The following is a 21,773-nucleotide window of genomic DNA, read 5'->3' on the forward strand; positions in this document are numbered from 1 at the left end:
AAGATCAAGAGTGAGCATCCATGCATGCTATCAGACTGTTGGAATCTCAATTAGTCGGACAATGTTTTGCCAGTTTGCTTTGGGGAAACTTTAAAAGACTCTACAGGCAAAAGCAATGCAAAAAATGTTGTTCTATTAACTTCATTTTTTCTGACACGCTGCTTAACATTTAAAAGCCAATGTGACATTTAATTAACAAAAAAACGTTTGGGGAGTGTGGGTGCCCTTTTCCAGTACAGCCTTGCTTCACAGTCTTGTGGTTAAACACATTCACACATGAGAGCTTCACGCGGCAGCCTCCATCTTTTACAGCTCAACACTGAGCAGCTTCACTGGAGCATCTGGGGGCTGAGCTCTTTGCACAAGTGCACCTTAGCGGCAGCAGTTCGGAGAGGGAGAGAGCCGGTGTACTTGACCAGCTAATTCTCCTTTACAATAAACGTCTGAGTCTGTCCAGTCACGAACTTGGCTCCGATAGCATACTGCTCCCCAGCACCGCTCCTCGTGCGTGTTTCCACTCGGGCTGTTACCTTGCATCCCTTTCTCCCCTTAAGTGAATGGAGGGGGCTGGGAGGCGATGGCAGGGATCATTACATCACAAAACACCCAGAGGCCATTGTCCTCAGCAACTGCCACACAACATTACCACAACACTCTCTGCAAACAAGTGGACAGGTCGTGTGTGCCACGGCGCAGACACATGGGCGGGAGGGAGAGAGAGAGAGAGAGAGAGACGGAGGGGAAGAGAATGTCACGAGAAAGACGAAGGAGGGAACGAGAGAACGAGAGATCAGAAAGTGAAAGGGAGGGAATGCTGCGGGAGAGACAAAGCTGCAATGTTTGTCCCCAGGGTCCAAATCACAACTATTGTCATGCGGAAACACTTGACATTTGTATTTCCACGATTTGTATTTCCGCGATAGAAAGTCTGCATAAAGTCAAAGGTTGAGGAAGCGGGCTGGATGTCAGACTGGTCATTGCCACCTCAGAGCTCTCTCTTATTACCATAGAGGCCTGGCATTTCTGTCTCTATGTGATGGCGATGAGACGCCCCCACCCCCACCGCCGCCATACAAACATGACCTCTCCGTTGGTTCAGCAGAGGATAAGCCCTCGCTGGTTTTATTGCTTGCACACCAACATTTTGCTTAGTATGCATTCAACCTTTGTGGCTCCACAGGGGGCTGGGACATCGAGAATGAGTCACTGAGCATGCACACGTCTTTAATACAGTTTGAGATTGGATAACGGCATTCAGTTATTAAAGTTTGAGATATAAACATATATTTTTGGACAGTGCTGACATGTTAATTTGATATATCTATAAATACAGAATACATCACTTAAGAGTTGCAATATTATAAAAGTAAACAAAAGTATCCTATTTTTTATATGAAATCCCCTTTTTACTGTTTTTCAAGACAGTTTTAATACAAATAAAGACGCCTAAAAAGACAGCTACTGATAAAACAATTCTCTTTACTTAGAGTAAAGTAAAGATTAGATTTTCTGCTTCCTGTGTTTTGTATCACTGCAAACTGAATAACAAGTGTTTGGGGTTTTTGGCTGTTTGTTGAATTAAGAAAAACAATATGAAAATGTCACCTTTTGGTTCAGAGAAATTGTGATGGATATTTATTCACAGTATTCACAGTATGTTGAAAGGTTAAAAAGTAAACAGGTTTTAATGGACGATATAAATAGAAAGAAAATAACAACAAGCACTGCCGTGCAATAAATTAATGAGACATTACTAAAAGTTTAACGTTTCCTACAGGGCTACGTCTGTATACTGCAATTCAACACCTACAGAAAAATCTCAACAGTAATAATACAGAACTATTGGGTTGAGTTGGACTAAATATGTGCGGCAGCTACGAGCATCTACTAAAAAACAACATAATTACGCTTATTGCTGTTATACAGAGTTCCAAAAGCACCAGAGCACAAACTTCCAACAAGGGCAAACAACCCATGACTGTCTAGCTGTTATAATAGAAGAATGACAGGAAAATAATCTTCACCAAATTGTACAAACTCATGCATGTCATCACCATATATATAAATATACATGTATATCTGATGTTTGTCAACTTAAATATCAAAATGCATGATTTCCTGAGAAACTGCAGAGCAATGTCCATCTCTTATTGTTAAGAAAAGAAAAGAATATCCTGGATCTGCTCCTTTAACCAGATCCAAACAAATATTTAATAGGCTCTTCCCTGGCCCGCGTCCCATCCCCTCACGAAGTTTCGTGCAAATCGGTTCAGTTGTTTTCATGTAATCCTGCCGACAAGTAAGCAAACAAACCCACAAACAGACATGAATTAGAAAAACACAAGGAGTAAGATGAAATAAGAAGGAGGACATGTTGCTCAGCCCCTCACTCTGGTTTAGTCTTGACAACTGCAGCAGCAAAAAACCTCCTCACTGCAACAGCAGAAGCAAAGAGCAGAGCACAAATACATCTTTACTCAGAGTAAACATTAAGACAAACACAGAGTTGAACAAACTGGGTATGACAACAAACAAGTTGGCCAAATAATGTCAAATAGGGAGCCAAAGAAATAAAGGGCAGGGAACAAACAAGGGTGACCCAGACCAGCCAGGAAATGGAATTCGTTTTTTATTATGCATAGCCCCCTAATGCAAATAATGTGTCTCATATAAATTCCAGGCATATAAATACAGGAAAACCGAGGAGGTAGATAAATAAATAGGGAAATAAATCGAGAAGAGCGAGAGGCAGGGAAAAACTTCAAATGAAGGATGAACTGAGGAAAATCGGAGCACAAATTTCTGGTGACGGGACGGATAAGTGTAAACATGTCGGGGGTTTTTTATCCAAGAATGACAAATCACATCTATGTGTTCTGTAGCTGAAGTGATGCTTTGTTTCTTTCACAAGGAAAAGAAACGTCTATTGAGCTGAAATGATTTGAAATACAATCTTGAAATATAATCTTGAAATTCTGCAAAGAGGATGGATCAATATGCAAATGCTCCCTCTTTAATGATGTCAGTATGACAAGTGAATGTTAGCTTATTGCAGAATTGTTGTTTAACTGTTTTATATCACATAACATAACAAAATCTTACAACAATAGACAATAGTAGAGGGAAGACATTGTGACAGCCTTAAACCTTTGGCTCCGTGGGAACACAGGAAGTGAAGGGGTGAAGAGAATATTAGTTCAGAGGATTAGGAAACACAACAAAGCAGTTTGCCTTAAAAAATACTGCAGCATTTTCTCGAGTATTGTTTAGATAGTTTTACTTCCTCTGGTCTCATCAGGTTTGTCTAATTCAACAAATCTGAAACTGTGGGGGAACTGCTCACTGCCGTCAGCAATAAGTGATGAATACACATTTCCTAATTTTTAAGGTGTCACGAGATAAAAAGGTTGCACTGGCATAATAGAGACCAAACATCCACACTGTCTCACGAGATTCACTACGCTTGTAAAAGTCACTGCTTGGGGAATGTATAGTATTAAATACTGCAGAGACTACATGATTGTGCACAAGGAGAAAAAGCAAAGACGCGATGAACATCTCGCAGCGTTGCATAAATTTAACCATCAACCCCCGTAGACGTCAACGATGCCTGGAAAAATTTTCCATTAAGCACCTATAGGACATTTCCCACTCCTCCCCCCCTGGAGCCAGGAGCTGTGGTTGATGTAAAGTCACACCATCTACCTCACCACAGTCATTGCACAGATGGCTTTCAACACATTTCAATTCAAAACAAGTACCAGGGGAATCAGGCTGCCACTGAGATCCTGACAAATTATCCTACATGACTTTGGCCCCCGAAAAATACCTCCAGTTATTTCTAAATTATTGGCAATCCATACATATTAATAACATGTCCACAAGATGTAATAATAAAAAAAATAGTACGGTCATAGCGGTAATGTATACTCATGTCCCTGCTTTTCTCTATTCCAGTAATTGTTGAAACCAGAGCAGGCTTGTATTATAGCAAAAGTATAAAGAAAATCAATTGTAACAAACAGACTCATCTCTTCCATTTAAAAGCTCACCATGTCGTCTGTGGACAATTTGTCACCCCCACCTTGTGCTGTGAATGCCGCTGCAGCACCTATCAATAAACCACCCATTGTCACATGCAGCGCCACGTTATTAATGCCCATCTACATGGTAATCTCTCAAAGACATCCCTGATGGGGGGTCCGCTGTATTTCTTTACAGTCTGGCCTGTGGGATACTTCCTACAGCAAATTAGCGACAGCTCTCTCCCACCTCACTCTAAATCTCTTCCTTGTGCCCGAGATAAGAGCAGAATTGAGTTATCGAGCAGACAGTTTAAGATATAAGCTCTCGCTAAAGCGGCACTCAAAAGAGTCACCATAAGAAGAGATTGAATGGTTTTTCCTAACAAAGGAGGCCGTCTCATCTTCACCATTTGTCTACGGCAATGCCCTGATTAACCCCGCGGTGAAAAGGCCACAGCAGAGGATAGAGGCCTGCTGCCTGTACTTTGCGAGCTAAATCCCACTTAAATAAAGCTACAGTGAACTAATGCATATACGCAGGAGGCCCAGTAGATGATGTAAACACCTCTATAGGGCATTTAATGACCTTAATCACAATTACAAACACTGCTCCAAAGGTAGGTCATGTTTGGCTGCATGCTAATTAGCAGAGCTTGTCAGATAATCAGTATTAACGCATGTGCGATTTCTAAGCAACATCAGAAACACCCACATGCTGCAGGTGTTTCAGCCGAAGCAATTTCAAAGAGGAGATATGTAACAAGTCCAAGGGGCAATCTCAGGAATCGTGACACACTGTTGAAATGGGTTCAAGTCAGAAATCTACGAAAAAACTTATTTAGGAAAGTGTTTTATATTCCATCAAGGAACTTCTTCGTCAAATTAGAGTGGGTTGGTGAGGCAAGAAACTACAGTGAGCTCACTCCCAGAACATGCACACAATGACAGGCACACAAAAGGCCGGTTAAAGGTTCAGTCGGGAACAATTTGAAAATAATAATAAAAATAACTTGCTAAAAGTGTCACTTTGCTCTGACAGTAGCACATGAGGCAGATAAACTTTCTGGTTCCTCTAATACACCTTCAGCACATGATGCAATTTGGAATAATCCAACGCTTTCATTTCTTAACTACCAATCAGAGCAAGGAGGAATCAGAGCAAGGAGGAGTGTCAATCACTACTCATGCACAACGCTAATGATTATTTCATCCTTAGCATTACTGTTTATTTAATGTATCCACAGTATGCACTGACTTTTTGTACTGAATGTCCTGTTAACTGTAAAAATGAGAAGACAACATGTTTTAGTGCAGCAGCAATGAGTACTGACGAACACCAGCACAGCAAAGAATACAACCTCACTTTACCAGTGTACTATACTCTCTGAATAAAAATGTGCCAGGAAGCTGTAATCATTGCTTTTGAGATCAATCTCCAGTGGAAATGTCATCTTCAATTAGGAAACCATTGTAGACCATGTGGAGTTATCAACTGACATAACAATTACAGGAGATTTAAAAACATACTTATAATCAAGAGCCAGGCTACCAAAGGTCTCCGAGGTACTCCAGTCACACACCGGCACGAAGTAATAGAGGCCTGAATGCACTTACTTCCCAGTAGAAAGGCAGGTTGAGAGCATCATCTGAAATTCACAGAGCGAACCAACAATGGAGAGCGAAGGCAAAAATGTGTGCGGCATCACATTTAGCCAAGAAAAAAAAGCCTGGCAGGTGTGAAAATGTCCTTCTGCAGTGAAGATGAAGAGCACAGGCTGATGCTGGCTCCCGTAGTTGCTTTATGCCTTCGAGTGTTGCAGTCAAAGCGTGATGGAGACGCACATCCACCATCTTCAGCATCCATAAACATGAATGTGAAGAGAGGATATCAGACCGGCGCATATCTCAGCTTGACATGACTCTTCACTCCCACATCCACAGTTTGCTTTAACATCATTAGACGTGCCTAAAGCAGAAAGGCGAGAAGGCACTCGCTCAGTGCTTTGGAGGTTTCCGTAATCTGAATGTTTAATGAAGTTTACTCATAATGAATGTATTTCTTAAGCCCCATACACTATGTGTACTTAAATATACCTTGAATAAAAAGTAAAACAGCTGGACTCACTTGGTAAAGCTGAGCCTTTCTGAAAGGGATGAGTCATGCAGGTGAAAAAGTCAAGTACGCAGGAAAACCTTGACTGTCAACCACACCTGCAAACGCATTAGCAAACTTGTCGTAGTTTAGTGTGTCAGAACAGGAATATTGTTTTTGTAAACAGGTTGTCGAGGGATTTTTGAGCAAAATACATTAGTGTCACTTTGTCATCGAGGTGAGGATACAACAAAAACCAACGTGTCAGACAAGGATATCTACAATCCTGGAAAAGTTAGAAAATCTTTATAAGTATGTAAACTACCAGAGGGAATATAATTTAGCATTTCTTTAGGTTTTAGGATTCAACTGATATAAGTTCATATTTAATCCTAAAATAAACCTGAAAATGTATTTTTTCACAACAGCTGGCAGATACATTCATATTACAGAATGGACAAATGAATGGACAGAATATTTTATAAATGATAATTATGATAATTTTGTATTCATATTGATTGTAACAGAATAAGTTCCATTCTTGAGATTCTCTATTGTTTCACAGGCAAATGAAAAAAAACATTGCAGATGACAATAGGGGGCTAGTTTGAAATCAACCAGTATGAATTATTGAGATATGGCCAAAACATGTTTTGAAGGTGTCACAGTGAACTTGACCTTTGACCGCTCAAATCAAATAATTTCATCCTTTAGTCCGAGTGAACGTTTGTTCCAAATTTAGAGAATTCCCTTAAGTGGTTTCGGAGATATTGAGTTCACGAGAACGGGACGAGCGGACAGACAACCCAAAAACATAATGCCTCCGGTCACGGCTGTCTGCAGCGCAGGGGCAGAGAAATACTACTGCATTGCATTAAGATAGCGAATTCTATTTTTACTCTCAAATAGAAGCAGAACATTCAAGCTACATTCCCTTTAAAAGTCTTTGCAACTACTGGAGAGAATCTGAAATGCATTTACTTTTCAAACCTCATAACTTCTTCCCCCGGGGTGTGTATTTTCAAGCTTTGAAAAACCAGGAAATACATATCTTCCTTTTTGAACGTTTGTCCCATAGCAATGTGGTGAGAAAATGTCCATGTAATGCAAGGAGATTCCACTAAATCCTTCTACACTGGACACAGCATGACTCAGCTGTGCTCTGTGGTCGGGTTCTAACTGTGTGAGAAGAAGTAAATCAAGTTGACGTGCAGACTGGAAGAAAAACATGCACAACCTTTTGTGAAACTAAAATCACAGTGCACCTGAGTACTTATGCCATTACTTAAATTATACGATTCCACATTAGCTACATGCTGAAATAAGAAAGGTGACATTTTGTTTCATTGTGTGTATTAAGTTTGAAAAGGAAATGCAACAAGAATCTGAATTAATGCAGGAAACTGTCACACAAAGCTTCATTAAACCGAGCGCAGGTTATCCCGGATCACCAGTCTCACGCTGTCTTTCATGTGCTCCTTCAACTCCATGAATGTTCCAATAAAGCTGTGATTGCGTTCACAATGCAGGGATGTAATTTGTAATAAATAGGCAGTCACATGCGACATGGACAGCTCCAGCTGAGGCACTTCAGCATAGGATGAAATATTGTGCTGTCACAAAGAGGCTATAAAAAGATTTTCTATTCATGATGTCGACCCGATGCTCATCAGGGCTGCAGTAATGAAATATGAAAGCATTGGTTTACATTGAACCAGTCACTGTTGGCTTACCTGATTTCTATTTTCCTGGGTGCAGTTAAACTGTAGCGGTAAATTACATCCATCAACTGGTCTCCTTTTGTTAGAGACCCTGTCTATAGCAGCGGCTTGAAAAATCCATAATAATAATAATAAAGTGTCATTTTATTGCAGTCGTGTCAGGTCTGACATGGGGAGCGACGTCTTTCTTTGAGCACCACTTACATTTCACTCAAAATCACGATAATAATAGCCTAATATGTTTTGACAGGTGTTAAATGTGACTGGTGTATCTTTATATGCATTTCTTAATTCAGTAATATCTGCAATTGTGTGAATGAAAAGGAAAAAAAGCTTCTGTCCAATATTATTTGTTCAGTGTAGCCTGGGGGCAGCCATTTTAAACTCAGAACATATGTTCCAGAGGGGAACTGGACAGACAAGCGATTGGCCAGCAGCCAGGACTTTAGGCTCTGGAACAGTCCAGTAATAGGTTACCATGGTTACCACACATGAAAGGGAGCTCACTAGTCCAAAAAGCCAGCTAAACCAGTTAAGCACAAAGTTAGCTCACTGACCCATTAATCTGGGTTCGTAAGCCGGGCCTGCGGATTACTCCGATTTCTGGTCCAGCTGCAAATGCTGATGCACGGTGAAAATGTGTGAAGTGAAGGAAATAAACAAAGAGGAGGGGAAACACACAGACACACTGCAGATGAACTGTCTGCGGCTGTGGACAGATCCTCGGGGAGCTGCCCAAAGTCCTGAGGAGAACGTAACGTGGAGCGGAGCTGTCCACGGCGCTGACTGCTCCTCTCCGCTTCGGCTCTGCAACATTAGTCAGAACAGACAACCCCTGCTAACACATCGCCGCTTTCAGACAGTCCTCACCCCCTTTTGTTTGTCTGCCACATCCCACTCACTTTAGCAGTCAAACTCTGCTTTGACAGGGATGTGCGCGGCATGTTTTGAAAAATCCCAAAATCCCCCAGTCAACTATAATTGCATGCAATCGGGAGTTTTTGTTTAATGTCAGGAGAAAATTTGTATCATTACAATGACATTATAATAATGTGTCATTATGATGTCAAGTCATGTGCTTAAGATGGTGGTGTGCGTGGAAAGCTGTGGAGTACACGGATAAACGCAGCAGTTCCTCAGCTGCACATACATATTCATGAACCCTGCTGTCATGAACAATCGCGTTCACTTAACTTCAGCGAGTAAATTACAAATTTCTTCGTATTCTTTAAGATCTTAAAAGTTCTGAGGCTTCAGGGTTTTCTGTAGATTACAAACACTGACTGTAAACATTACATCAGGACAAGGATTTATTTATTAAAATGTGTTGCAATGATTCAAAGTACTTCTGTCACACAATTACAGTACAGTAGTCGATGTGGTGGTGAGCAGCTCGGCACAGTCCCACTCTTCCTCCCTGTATTATTCAACAGCCTCACTGCAGACACAAGATGCAGAGGGGAGAGTGGAAATCATTCACCTTAGCAGCTTGTGCATTGCCTACCAGCGAACCTGGAAATTCAAACTCGCAACTCTCTGATGAGGGCCCTCATTTTCTGTCCATATTAGATGAGTTTTGACAATCATTTGATTTTTAAAAGACATTGTCTATGATGTATGATATGATATGGTCAAGATATTCCTGTGTCTATCATGCTATAAGTCATAAAACATAAAAGTATTCAAATTCAACATGATCTGTCTTTGGGATTTAAACCTTACAGATATTAAAGCAACACAATGACACTTTAACCAAGATCCAGTGGTTTTCATATAACACAAAGCCTTTAAATCTCTGAACTGAAACAACTGAAAGGTGGATATTACCCATGATCCCCGGCTTCCTGAAGCAGAAGAGCGGCCGATGTGACAAATACACCAATCTTTATTTTATCTGACAATTTAAGGTACAACTTTCAGTCACTTCCACACTTCTCGCAGGAAATCGTACCCACTTACCAGAGTTACATAGAGCAAGGACAGGTATTTTGAGTGAGGGGCTGGAATGAAAGCAGCATAGTTCTCCCTATTCCAAGTCAGGGCACCATCAAGCCCATTTTTAAGCTGCTGTAAAAAATGCATAGAGTTGCTTTAAGTCAATTTTATTCAATATTGAGTGATTCCAAATTAATAAATAGGGAGCGGGCCAAAGCTGCATGTTCAATATTCACCAGGAAATGAAAATTGCATGTACAGAATCACCAGTCAAATCTGATTTTTTTTTAAAAGCCTTAAAATGTTGGGCGACTTTGCCCAAAAATGAGGTTTAAATATTTTTTTTTCTACATGTTATTCTTCTCCTACACACATGCAAGTTACACGTTGCCCGGCTTTCAGTGGTTTGTCCACGGCTTATAACATCTCTGGTAATTCCACGTCTGTCATGCCTCCATGAGAAGATACGCTTGGCTCATGCAATAAATAAGGTATTATCCATGCAAAGCAGAAATCATTTAGCTAAACATATATATATACTGTATTTACCATCAGCATTCATGGCTTCTGTCTTTGCTTTAGCATTTCAAGTTGGCATCCTCTGTGTCAAATTAATCTGAGAGTTCTATTTCCACTTCCAGTGTTTATGCCAAAGGCAGAATTACAAAAAAGAAAATATCAAGAGGGATTTACCGTGGAAAAAAGTCTTTAAATAGATTAAAATATACTGATGTAATAAGCTCAGCTGAAAAGTAGTAAATAAAATAATACTAGTTTCTGATAGGAAAGCACCACTGTACATTTGTCTTCAGAGGCAAACGGATTTCACTTGGCTCCATCTTTCTCCGTGTCTAATGCGCGACGCAGATCGCTGATGATAGCAGGGAGGGTCGGTGTGATTGCTGGGATGTGCTGTTTCGGCAGCAGTAACCAGTGGTTGCTATTCTCCATAGTGATATGAGGGGTAGCCCTCTGCAACCTCGTGGTAATCATTTTTTACAGCCCTTGCTTAATTAAAATGTCACATCCACTGCAGCCAATATACAGCAGAGTTCTCTGCAAATTAAAAAGGAATTAGGCTGGCAGATGTGGCCTTAATGACTTAATCATGATCCCGTTTGTTCCTTTAAAGTGTGGCCACAGATGGATATTGTTTCAACTCTCTCATCCATGTGTAATGCCTGAAAATATTTTTAGAAATGTATATTCGAAGGCCGCTGCTTTGAGTTTAAAGTTTTAACCGGCACATGAAACGTCAGATGCTGACAAGTCAGACAATGGAGCGTATCCTATGATGTAGCAGCCAGTCGGTAGGTAAACACTCATTAAATCCTGCAAAACGACCAGACACACTGGTTCATCACTCTGCTGGAGTCACTTCACAGCTGCAACCACTGTGGGTCATTCTACTTCGATGAAACATGTCTGTCGTAAACTGCACCTTGCATATGGGAGGTACCACAAGTACTTGTCTTGTATTATAATGCAATGTAGAAAATGCAATACTCCTAAATCCGACTGAATATAATTTGTAACAGAGAAGAGCATTTTCAATATATTGACTGAAATTAGCGTAGACTGCGTAAAGCAGCTTACAGACTGGCAGTCCTCTATAGACGTCTACAGAGCATTTTCAGTTTTTTTGAAACTCACAATGTTTAAGCAACAGAAACATTTACAGCAGATATTTTCTCAGTTTTTGTGTCTGATTAATCATATTCTGATCATCTTTCTTTTCTTAAGACCTCACACTGACCTAACGTGTCCTTCAAATCCTCATTGCCCACATACTGTAACAGTCTATTATGCAGCAGCATCACCAAGGTTGCAGAGCCATTCTCCGATAGATTTTACTGTCACTCATTCCTTGTTGTTATACAAAAACCTGCAAGTGGGTATTTAATTGACTGTATCATCTAACAATCTGTTTATCATATTGGATAGGAGGCATTTTAATGAGAATGCACAATGTGTAGCCATTTCTCATTCAAGGACGGTATAATGAACTACTTTTTAATGACTACAGATAATAACTCACCAATATTACTATCAGTCTCATGAATATTCTCGTGTTTTATCACCATCGCTCCGGTGCACATGTCGATTCGTTTGGAGCCTTTGGAAAAAATTTGGAGGTTGACAAGGCGTTAAACTTGCATCATATATCTAAACATAGGATCTGTGATTATCTAAATTATTTAAGTTAAGACAAGCTATTTGATATCGATAAATGTGTGATTACCATTTGTTCCATGTCAATCACATAACCTAAATATATATATATATATAACGAAGGGAAGTTATTTAAAGTTCTACTATATTTGTAAATGATCTTTATGGTTGTGTTAAGAGCAGATAGTGTGTAAAATGAACCTTAATGGAGAAGCACACATTTCACACTTCCTAAACTCTGCATGAGATTTCCATGTGCTGCTCTAGATTGTCCTACCTAGAGTATGTTTATCTTGCCTCTCTGCCACTACACCCTTTTCCCCTGAAAGTGTAATCCTGAGAATGAATGTAGAGAGACTAAATTAAGGGACCCAATTTGCAGCGGCACCACTTCACTGATAAGCTGTACCAGTGATCTGTGAGAGCACTCAGGGTCTGCTACATTATGACAATACAGAGGAATAAAGCAGATGAAAGAGAATAGCCTGGCAAGAGCAGAAATCAGATGGGCAGAGGGAGAGGAAAAAACAATCTAAAGTCTAATTGTGTTATGCCTCACGGCAGCAAGGGGGTTCAGGGAGACACATTTTCTTTCCACACGTCGTTCAGCACAGTCCCTTCCTCGACGTGATCACATTAATTTCCAACCGGTCCCAGTCTTCCTTACCACGTACTCCCTCGGTGCATTTATTGAACAAGAATAACTGCCTCGCAGGCATACGCCCCCACCCCCACCTGCTTCAATTGCAATCCATGTTCGTCCAGACTTTAATATACGTTGTGCGTATAAGGCATCAACTGTCTTTTTTGATGGAATGGAAACTAATCATTACATTGACATGTATCACCATCAACTTCTGTTCAGTTCATTTATAAGTCCTAATGAATGTTTTTGCGAAATGTTTAGAAATTCCCACAAGGAACTACTGAGATATCGTGTTGTCAAGGTCAGAAACAAGTTTTTGGGGATCTAGACCTTTGATTTTGAACCTTTAAACACAACATTTAAATCAGTTAATCATCGAGTCCAAGCACTACAGGATATATTGTGTTCACAAGGTCAAAAACTGTTTTTTTGAGAATCCCGACCTGTGACTTTTGACCTTTAACCTCCACATTGAATGAATTCATCCTCGAGTCCAAGGGAATGTTTGTGCCAAATATAATGACATTACCTGTGGGCGTTCTGTGAGGTCACTGCGACTCTGACCTTGTTCCAAAAATCGAATCAGTCCATCTTTGTGTCCAAGTAAACGTTCTCAATCTGAAGAAATACCATTAGGTGCTCCTGAGCACATGAGGAAGGACAGACAACCTCACAACACGACTGTCGCTGGCACGGAGGCATAAAAAGTGACATGAAGGGCTAATGCGGGAAAACTTGACCAGACCCATTAAATATGACCAGAAACATGCAGCATTGGCATTTGAGTGCAGGCATTTGAGCATGTTGTCTGGATGTGTGTGACATCCTCCAAGTCATCCTGTGTCATCACTGCCCTTTGGGGAGAAAATGTCACTTTGTAAGCATCGGTGAGCCACAAAGAAATAAACAATGTTCTTCTCTTTCTGTCCCCTTTTTTCTTGACAAAATATTATTCCTGATGTCAGATTCAAATAAGACAAAACTGTCTAAAAAGGCAGTGCTTCTAATGTCATGATTTGATCGCAGCCACAAACTTGTCTTCCGAATTGTGGCCACTTGCTAAAAGCTTGACACAAAATCTATTAAAAGAAAATGTTTAATAAAGGTTGAATCACCAAAAGAACATTAATTAATGCGAGTCACAATAATTGATTTGATTCCATTTATAATTGCTTAATATTAAAACAATCAATTGTCATTATGACACCATCCCCCTTTGACTCTTATATATAATTTCTGAAAGCAGCACCACCAAAAGAAATGTCTTTCTTCTCACTTGCTGCAGTGATTTTTCCAGAAACAGGGAACATGTTGGTGCAGTGTTCGATCGTTAAAGAGAAACTTGACATGTAACATCCATTCGTCCACAGTGCTCGTGGCGTCTCATATCTCAATTTAACTATTTACCATAAATGTGCTCATGTGATCAATTCCAGGCAGAGCAATGCTGGATCTGTTATTAGTTATAAACCCGGGGTAATTGGGCTGTCGCTGTCAGGAGCAGTTGGCAGTGAAATCCGGTTTACTTGCTAAAAATGAATTTTTACATGACTCATCCACTGTTTGTTTTGTTTTTCTGCCATTTAAACATAAATAAATATAATTTAAAATATGTTCTTTGTTTGTTTGAGCTTTTAAATAATGTGTGATGAGTCCTGTTCTGACAAATTCTCTACAGTTGGTGTGTGTGTTGGTGCTCGGATCAGTGTGTATGTGGGTGTTTTGGATTTAAACCTAAATACAATTGGACAAATGTATTTAGTTTAGTCTTTTTTATATTCAAAACTGACCTTTTAATCCAAATCTTACTTCCAAACCAGACCCAAGAACTGAAATAAAAATACAACACCCCCCACAATTACAGGAAGAAATGCATTTATGTTGACATACCTGCTGGGCTTCCCGATGTCAGACGGCCACACACACTCGTACAGAAGCAGAGAAGTCCTTTTGAAAAATCCCCGTGTGACTCCCTTCACAGGTCACTTACTCCAGGGTCTGAGAGAAAAACAAAAAGAACAAAAAGAAACACAAATAAGAACCGACACGGAGAGTGAGCTCACAACTTTAACCGACTCAGCCACCACAAATGCCCAGCGATCCAGGATAAACATCCTTGAAGAAATGTCAGTCCAGGAAGGAACATTAGGTAAACCACACCAGGGCAGTAGCCAAGAGAAGATGCACATGACATATGCACAGTCTCTTCCTCCCCGCCTGGTCAACCTGATCAGTTTTCTGCTTAAACAGCTGCCAGAGCACGGCTCATTACACCCCCCCATCTCCGGTGGGGGAGACAGGTGAGCAGCATTTGCAGACGGGCAATGAATGCAGCTTGGTGTCCGCCCGACTGACTGACACATTGTTAAAATGCACATGGGCAGCTCGTGCCAACTGTGGCTGTGGTTCTCTGCGTTAACCCAGTGTGAGTCTTACCAAGTCAATGCAAGACCTTAAAGTGACGGGCTATTTCTGTGTGCAAGACCATTTTCTGCTCATTAAAAGAAGGCTGACATTTAGTGATCAACCAAATCCATTGCATCTTATAGCAAAAGCATAGATGTGAATACTTAAATGGAAAATATCTATTTATATTTTGTATGAGAAGAGGCAATTTTGGGGAATGATGTAGACTGGAATCGACCTTTTGGTAAGAGGAAGATCAACAGCCGCCCCCTTAGAGTAAAATAATCTATTGGAGGCAGTGATTGTGCCAAATTACAAGTTTCAGGATAGTGGGTGGGTCGAGAATTCTTTCAACTCATCTTAATCAGTAAGGTTTCAATGAGCGTGCACTCAGCTGTCAGCAGAAGCGTTTGGCGTCAGACCCACTGGTCATCACCTCATCAGGGAGCTGGAATTGCTCATGTGTTCACTGGATTTTCAAAGATTACCAATATAAACAATCCCTTTGACTGGTAGGGATCTGGACTAGAGTATTTCAAAAGGCACAATGGAGAGAGATGCTGTAGCTCTGGGTTGAAATTACACAAGTAAATCCTGGAAATGTTTTTTTATGTATGTGTGTTGCAGCTGGATTTTCCCTCATCTGTGTGTTTCTATCTCAAATAAATAAATGTGGTAAAGGTAAAGTAACAGGATTCTTAAAGTTATGAAACTGTAAAGTCTTAATACCAGATGGAAGTTATTCACTAAAGTTTAATGGTATCAACTTGCTCACTGATTCCACTTGCTAAGCCACATTTGACTCATTTAAATAGGCCATATCTACTGCAGCAACGGCATTTATATAATTTCACATCTGATACATTTTTCCTTGAACTCACACTGTTTGATGCACACCACTAAGACGTGCGAGTGGTGGCTGCTGACACCTAAGAAATGCTCACCTCTTGCTGCTATTTCCATCCCACCCACTGATCAGCCTAATCCACTGTTGGAGGATTTGTGCACTGCGGTGCAGAGCAATTGTGCTGCAGCAAAATGAGCGTGGCTTAATTGGAGCAAAGACTTAATGAGGACCCCTTGAGGATTATCATCTGTGGCTTAGAAATGGCCCAGGTAACGGGAGACGCGGTCAAAAGGATCAGTTCACAGCCTCCTAAATTGGACTGACAGTGCTGAGCCGCGACTGCCAATAAAACCTTTACCTTTTTCTTTAGATTATTTATTTCTGTTTTGAGGGGGTCCTTGGAGAGAGGTGAACTAAAGTGTAAATCTCCGTGGAAAATACGACTGCAGGACCAACCGCAGTCTGTGGCAGCCGCAGGAAAGTGATGAAGCAGTTTTTTTCTGCCATTTTATCTTGCAGACTTCAGTACTGCTGCATTTAACCTGGTTAACTTAAACTTTATTACTACATTTTCAATTAAACATGTTATAATTAATTTTTTTCAAATATTATTTCAGGTAATAAGTTTTCTTCATTATCATATTTGATTGAGATATAGTGACAATTCAGGGATACTTTTCAATATATTCAATATATATTTTCTTTCTTTGTTTGGCCTATTGTGCGTCAGAAAATGGTAAAAAGTGCAAAGTCATTTCATCAAATTACTTGGATGTTTGACCAATCATAAAACACCTATGATATTAAATGTATAATCAAATATGACATGAAAACTGGGATTGTTTAGCATTTTGGGGGGAAAATGACAGAAGACTGTTTATTAGAATAGTTGCTGATTATTTTTTCAATTCAATAATGAATTAACCAACACACCACAGCTCCTGTGGAGAAACATACACAGTAATTGAAGCACCGCTGTCATGGCAGAGTGGGGTAAAGTGGACCCTTCACTGGGTCTCCGAGCAGTTTATTTCTCCGAGGGACCCTCTACCTTTGTCTTCACTTGACAGCCACAGATCAGATATGACTGACCAAGATAAATGGTTAGGCTCTAAAGTCAGATCAATTCAATCTAGGAACTGTCCTCGGCAGGAACAAAAGGCCACTCTGTCAACAAGGCTCAACTCACTTTACTGCTTATTCACTGTCTTTTTGTCCTTGTTACGTAAATGACAGAAAGCGCAAATATCCTACTTTTGAATTAGGTTGAAAAGATGGCATTGCCAAACTGTAAAGTAGTTCATTTTTTTTCCTGTTTTGCATGTATGTCTCGTTAGTAGTTTCACAGTTTTTCATATGCAGTGAAACCCTTTCAATTTCCAACTTTCCTCCAGGCTGCGTAATGCATCCACCACAACCCCCGTTGTATTTATGACCCGACTTTACATCCTCTATCATGAATTATTTCCCATTTCAATTCGCTGGGTTTTGTGGTCTGATCTCCGAGCCAGACTGAAGACACGGCTGGAGTCATCTTCAACAGCGTTAGTCAGCCCACACCCGAGGCAGCGCTTTTATTATGTAGAACGACACGAAGGGAAAGTTGAAGTTGCAGCATTTGATTCAACTGATGACACAAACATGCCAAAGGAAGCTTTTAGGGCCCGGCTGCATTGATCCAAAGCTCAATTAAATTACATGCACGATAATGAGCACAAGTTACAATAATTTCTTGCCTCCAATTATGTTCTGGCGCCCGACTGAATGGAAGATTTCAAGTCTCACATTAGCTTTGGTCATATTGTCCTTTTTGCGGTGCATTTTTAGTCGTCGTAAAACTTAATCCTGCTGTTTTAACTATACATTTACTTTTAGATTTACTATAATTATATCAGATTTCAAGGTAATTCTGCTCACTCACAACTGTGCCAATGATTTATTGTCAAATATATGCAGCTCCCCCTCAAAATATCAACCGTTGGACTGCATTAGTGAGCCACATAGTGATCAATTGAAAATTACAGAGTGGGATATCGATTTGTTGGACATAATGTGTTGTTCTCCGCAGTGTCTGAAATGTGGAGCCATAACCTGACTATTATGGTCAGAACTAAGAGCTTCAGTTCAGTTTTTTTAATGTTTTTCTGTGTGTCTGGATGGAGAAGGCATCATCTGTAAATTTAAGGCCTTTAATATTCAGTATTCTTCCATTCAAACTCACAGTGTTGCAGATCATTTTATGGTAAATTACTTTAGAGTATGATCATTATGAAACAAATTAAAATAACAAATGGAAGAAGATGCTATTCTCAAATGACTGTTAGAGGGGTTATGGGAAATAATACAAATTCTGGAGTTGGATTCAACAGAGTAGCTCAGGTGTATATAGAGATGCTGCCAGCCTCCAATCCATATTGCCTGGAGTCGCTTTATGAAAGCTACACCCCCCCCTCCCTTCATTTTCTCCTTTTCAAACATCTCTCTTCAAAGAGAATAAAACAGAATAGACAAAAAGCAAATTAAGCCGTCCTACATCCTTTTTCTTTTCTATTCTTTTTTTTCTTTTTTACACACAAAGGAAAAGTGAATAAAAAAACGAGCACAGAAACATGGAGATTATTGGTTCAAAAGGTCAATAAAATGTCACAAGACATTGCAGCAGCTTTTGGGTCGGAGTTAGTGCAGGCAGATGCACGCACTCGACTCTCATGAAACATAAAAGGAAACGGCATCAGGAAGGTGTCAGTGCCTAAAAAGTAAAGCGACGGCGATGAGGAGATGAAGGTAAATCCACCTGCCAGACTGCATTAACAGCAGGGACCCAAACAAGTAAATAAACATTTAGAGATAAAAGGAACAGGGTCAATACATTGAGCTGCGCAAGAGACAAGGACAGTTTACAAAAAGGAAAAATATCCTTTGGAAAAGAATAAAAGGGACGGGGACAGGTAAATACTTGTGCCTTCGGCCCCCTGCTGAGAGCTCAGTGACTACCACAATGTAATGCTGCCAGAGTACTGTCCTAAACAATGGTTTATTGCATCGCTGCTTTTAGCACACGGAGCCCGAGTCCCACTCCAACAGCGTCTCAACCTTGGGAGCTCGTTTTATGACACCACTCTTGAACCATTTGCAGAAAGAAGACCAAAGCAGCCCCTCATCATCATCTCACCACAAGGTCGGAGTACAGCGTCAAAAGCTGAACTTCAGATGTTGACATCATGAATTCGAACTAGATAAAAAGCAGAATTATTCTTTTAACCGATGATAGCCATTTTAGAAAGAATCTGCTAGACTTTTCATCTTCGTTGATTGTTGGTGCCTCTGTGGACAAAAGCGGTAGTGTTTCCACTATCTAAAAAGTCATGGAAAGCCTTCCTCAAAAAACTCTGTCTCCCTCCATTTATCAAATGCAGACATGCAATGTTTTATGCAGTACGTTCAGCGCAGTGATTTAAAACTGCTGACCTAAAGCCCTCACACCCTGCCAAACAAGCTCACAGATGACGTGAGTCTCTTGGAAACCTGATGTGATAGCACATGCCACCAAATCCACAGTTAATTGGACACCTACTTCACAACAGGCCTGTGGTAAACAGCAGCAGGCGAATAACAAGGCTAAGACGAGCTCCCGGAATGAACAAGAGGAAATAGCCCAGATAAAAAAAACCAACAGCAGATGTGCTGTCCTCTGCAGTATATTGTGTTTGGAGCAACAACTCTTCTTTGACTGCATAATCCTCAGCATTCTACTAAACTGATTAGCCTTCCCATGCTTAACAGCTGGTATCTTAGCCCAATTTGTCCAGCTTGGAATTGTTAAGCAGAATCATGTCTGCTGCATTCTTCGTGCCAAATGGACATTTGTGAGTAGAACATGGTCAGCAGCCAGGTACTGAGGAGGGATTGCACACGATCAGAAAGGATTTCATGGAAGCAGATTGAAAGAAAGAAAGACTTATGGAAATATAGCGCGGCATTGTGCTGGGTGTCTCAATTTCCGTGAGCCCCGTCCACACGAGGTTGTTTAACTGCAGGAAGATGAGAGGGTTTACAAAGCTATCCAGCTCACCAGAACCACTTCAGTCCTGCTGAAGTAAACAATGTGAACACGTGAACTGTTGACTGACGGTACGGCTGAACTCCGCTGGGTGTGTGTAATTGTTTTGCTGACACATTTTATATAGTGTCTCTATTGTTGTGTATGATTTTGTTTACTTGAATTCAGTGCTACTCCTCAAACACGAGGATGAACATTATTTTAAAACAGCTGTCCTCTCATAAAAGTCGACCTGGCTACGTTTTTTATTTTAATACACTAATTTTGTTTTTATTTCTCCTCCGCTTTTCCTCCATATTTTGCCATCAGCTTTTTGTCCTTTCTACAAGTCCAATAATATTTGACTATGTTGTTCTAGTGCAATCACATTTCATTTGAACTGCAAATTTATTTTGTGTTACACTTGAATAACTGCTCTAATGTTTGGACCACTAAGGTTAAATAATGTATTAAAAAGCTCAAAGCAGAAAGCGACATACTGGGATATTTTTTTTGTTCACAAAGAAAAAGACTCGAATTTGATTTCTTGGCTAGACACACTGTTCCATGTGCTGGCCACTGGCTAAACAGCCGACTACCCAAATACATATGACTACAAAGCTTTGTTCCCTCTGCCAATGCAGCACTAAATAAACTGCAACAGTGATTGAGACATGTATGTACAGAAGGGTTTAGGGTTTATGTTTAGTTTTGTACCGTCCTCCGTGGGTTGCCTGTGTTGATATCTGTCTATTTGTTTTGTTATGTACTGAACTGGCTGTGAATATAAAGTTAACCAAGGTGACAATAAAGTCCAACGTTTACCATTTTATTATTTATTCTAAGAAAATTATATTGATAAACAAGTGATTTGTCATGCGTGTACATTTTGGAGGAGGCCAGATTATACAATACAATTTAAAACCAGGTTTAAACTCACTGAAATATGTAAGAATTAGGATCAGTGTATATGATGGAGTAGTAGCATTAGAATTTGCCAGAGGACTTTCAGGACCACATATTCTCTCCATCGGCCATGACCCAAAACCAGTGAACTAGCCTGGTTTCTTTTTCCCACTGGCTGCAGCTCCATACGTTTGTGGAAAGCCCCGTAGGAGCCTGTGTTTTTTTTTCCCACCACCTGCCTCGCAGTGCAAGAGATGCAAGGCAGCGAACCTGCTGCTTGTCAGTTTCAGTTGTACCACTCGCTCGAGTTCTCACATTTGCAAACTGCAAAAACAACACAAACAGATTCACTGGGAAAAAAGTGTCATGACTGAAAACAGTTGTGTAAGGACAAAGAAAAGTTAACAAGAGATGAAATGTTAATCAGGAGGCCAACTTCTTAGAAATTCAGCCTGGCTAGTATGTAGGAATTGTGGTTATTGTGTGTGAGAATATCAAATATTCTGCAGATTAATCGTTATAAAACATTTATTGTCAAGAAAATACAGCACAAAAGGGTTTCGAGCTGGACTGAGTTCGTCAAATGCACAGTAGCACTGACTGTCCTCTCCAGTATAAAGAGAAACACACAACCCAGTCTGTTGCATGATGAGCTTCGATCCACGGTTCAAAACCTTGTCATTAAGTATGGATTGAATCACACAGTGACTTTGGCATTGATCAACTGAATGTCAATATTTGCAGAATTACATGTATAGAACTGACAGTCAATGTAATATCAGCATTTCAAAAAGTGAGGGCACAACATTGGACTGCTTCCAGGCAGCTGATGCAATGCAATCACTATTAGGTTTGTGCTGGAAATAAAAAGGGAGAAAGCATGCTTACTACACAGTCTGCATCTAAACGGCTCAATTCTTGTTATCTCTAAATTTGCATAGCACAACACACACAGTACATTAGCTCCATCCAGCGCTCCACTGC

General features: G+C 40.3%; 1 protein-coding gene across 2 annotated transcripts in view; it reads right to left on the bottom strand.

Annotated features, from left to right (window-relative positions):
• lingo2 (leucine rich repeat and Ig domain containing 2) overlaps nucleotides 1–21,773 on the bottom strand; it is a 190,660-nt gene that overhangs the window by 115,380 nt on the left and 53,507 nt on the right. For both annotated transcript variants that reach the window (XM_035160529.2, XM_035160530.2), the window contains exon 3: nucleotides 14,482–14,589. The gene's annotated coding sequence lies outside the window, so the exon portion shown is untranslated. The remainder of the gene's footprint in view (nucleotides 1–14,481; nucleotides 14,590–21,773) is intronic.

The sequence above is a fragment of the Hippoglossus stenolepis genome, chromosome 7, assembly GCF_022539355.2.
Source record: "Hippoglossus stenolepis isolate QCI-W04-F060 chromosome 7, HSTE1.2, whole genome shotgun sequence".
Lineage (NCBI taxonomy): Eukaryota > Metazoa > Chordata > Actinopteri > Pleuronectiformes > Pleuronectidae > Hippoglossus > Hippoglossus stenolepis.